This window comes from Chionomys nivalis, chromosome 10 (assembly GCF_950005125.1).
Source record: "Chionomys nivalis chromosome 10, mChiNiv1.1, whole genome shotgun sequence".
NCBI classification, from domain to species: domain Eukaryota; kingdom Metazoa; phylum Chordata; class Mammalia; order Rodentia; family Cricetidae; genus Chionomys; species Chionomys nivalis.
Genome location: NC_080095.1, coordinates 83441892 through 83445049, shown reverse-complemented (window position 1 = coordinate 83445049; position 3158 = coordinate 83441892).

The following is a 3158-nucleotide window of genomic DNA, read 5'->3' as shown; positions in this document are numbered from 1 at the left end:
AACGAGATTGTTCTAGCATGGTATATTTTTCACATATCTAGTAAGAAATTATGTACATATTCCTAATTTTCTGCCTTGTAGATTTAACAAAGGTAGAGAAGTATTTTGTTTATATGTATTTTTGTAGCATTAACAGATTCCTATCCCAGTCATTATCTTCATGCATAATGTTTTATGGTGTATTTACACCACTGCTTTGACTCTAATTTATACAGGTCATACTAATATATCTCTATTTTAAACAATTAAACTGTACAGGTGTGTGCTATTTTACTAAATTTGTTGGCCTTCTGAAGCGTGTTTGCTGTGGGTCCCTTCTTGAGTGCTGTGGCAACACTGCTATGAGAACCTTTCAACAGAACTTAGTAATAGGACTTTTTTTGACCAGATTTTTATTATCACCCCAGTTTTTAAGGCTTCTAACCTAGACACAGACACACTCTTTCTCATACTATATATGAAAGTATTATGTAAATGTCTTTCAAGGCAATTCCTTACTTCCCTTCCTGGTATGAAAACCATATAAGATAATGGGGGCTATAAAATGACAAAGCAAGAAGGTAAAGAGAGGTGAGCAGAGTCATTGCTTCCTGGCCTCACTGGGAGAGAAGCCAATAGGAAAAGTTTTGTTTGTAACTCAAGGGCAGGGGAGGAGTTGTTGAGCTTTTTGCTGGAGAGTGAGATTCAGTGCCCTTGTGACCTTGTTCTTGTGGCAAATGTGCACTTGCTCACCACGACACTTGGAAATTCAACAGCAGCAGCAGTAGCAGCAGCAGCAGCAGCAGCAGCAGCAGCAGCAGCAGCAGCAGAAGCAGAAGCAGAAGCAGCAGCACACAACTCAGTGCCCTCAACCAAACACCAAACTACTCTGTGAATAGGAAAGCTGATCCCATTGTTTTAGACTAAACACCTATTGTCAAATACGAGCTCATCCTTACCTGAGACCATCCAGAAAGGCTTGTCTATTAAAGTACAGAAAAGCAGCATAAAGTTATTTAAATAGTGACCTTAGCTAAAAACAAGAGAAATGGCACTTTCAGTGTTCTTTCAGCTTTCTGAATCATGATTATCTAATTGGACTTTGTGCAGTTCTAGGATGAACGAACACACACACACACACACACACACACATAACCTCCGTAAATCTCAGGATAAGCGCGTTCCTTCCCAGGAGCTTATTTAAGTGGAGATGGGCAAAAGATTCAAATTCATGTTGTAGTTGTATTATCCCAGGCAATGAAACTCCCGGCAGTCCTGGTGTCCTCGGTGCCCTTATCACAAAACAGTTAACCTTAACATCTTAACAGGCTCAATGAATTCATTCTCAATTGTTTTTCTCTTCAGAGTGGTTTGGAGGAATGGAAATTTGTGGTCCTCTGCCTCATCTTGTCTCCTTCATAGCCAATACAGAAACTAGTACAGAAACCCAACCCCTGGTCAGAGAGCATAAAGTTTTGTGTTGGCAGAGATGAAAATCAAACTTCAAGAAAGCAGAGCAACATTGAAAAGGAAATTAAAGAGCTAGCGACAGATACACTACTCCAATTAAGAAATTAACTGAAGCTAATACCTGCCAAAATTATCTTAAGATTTAGCTTTGATAAACATTGTTGCCAGACAGTTGTACATCACTTACAAATGCCTGAATCACTACAATGCATGAACAGAAAAGGGGAGAATTCTTTTTTGTAGCATCTCCATGAATTTCATCATGTTGAAACTGCCCTGAAGATTCCATTTTTCATCTTTTCTCCTCTGTGAATGATGACTCTATTCTTCAAGCTCCAAAGGAAAAAACAAAAACAAGATCTGTCAGGAAATCCTGACTAGAACCCACATAAAATAATTCTCAAAATAGCCCTTACGTAGTGAAGGTTCTTGGTGTCAGGTGAGTTCATGGCCTCACACACACTGCTGCTGTTATTGTTAGAGTTTGTTTACTTACCGGTTTTTGAGATGAGGATGCATGAATTCTAGGCTAGTCTGGAACTGTGTGGCCGGGGGTAACCTCCATCTCCTGATTCTCTTAAATCTCCCAAGCGCTGGGACTAAAGGAGCGCACTTCCTTTCCCTCACCCCAACTCAGCTTCACATTTTAGGAAAGCAAATTAAAACAAGATCCAAAGAGGACAGGTGATATAGCTGCAGGAATTGTCAGGAATTCTGTGTAGTCTACACCATGAAGTTTTTAGTTTAGGTTCTAAGAAACATTTACTCCCAAAAGAAATTAAAATGCCTAAAAACTGATTACAGGTAGGGCTTAACTCAGAAATAGTATAGGTACATGCTGTTTCTCCCAAAGTTACTAATTTAACATTGCACAATTAAATACAACTTACAAAGCTATTATAAATTATACTGTTTTTTATAATTTTAGGTTATTTATAATTTTCGTCTTTTTAATCTAGTAATTCAACTTTAAAAAACATTTTTATGTAGGGGTGTTTTGGCTGCATGTACACCTGTGCCATGAGAAGGCACCAGATTCTTTGGGACTAGAATTATGGAATCAAACCTGAGTCCTCTGAAAGAGCAGCCAGTGATCTTTAACTGAGCAATTTCTTCAGTCTTGGTAATTAATTTTTAAGTGTGAATTTTTTTTTTCTGACCACTATACCTTGAAAGCAAATACTTACAAAATCTTTTGAATTAGAATGTAAGTTGCTGTGGAATGGAGACATGGTTCAGTAGTTAAGAGCAATGACTGCTCTTCCAAAGGATCCAGGTTCAATTCCCAGCACCCACATGGCAGGTCGCAACTGTAACTCCTGTTTCAAAGGACCCAACACCCTCACAACAGACATACATGCAGGCAAAACACAAATGTACATTAAAGTTAAAAAAGAAAAAAGGATCTAAGCTGCTGAAGAACAGGGACCATATCTACTTTGTAAATTCTTTATGTAGCCTCCTCTAATGTTACAGGTGTTTGCTTTCCTGTATGCATGTACTGTACACACACACACAAACACCCAGTCCTCAAGTTACCCAAATAATAACTGCAAGGCTACCATCATCCCTAGTATAATTAGAACACTCTGACGGGTCTCTGCTTCCACCTTTGCCTCACTGGTCTTTCCCTAACATATAGACAGAATAATCAATCCTTTTACAAAGAGCCGGGTTGTCCCACTTGGGACACCCCATTTGGGATGCCA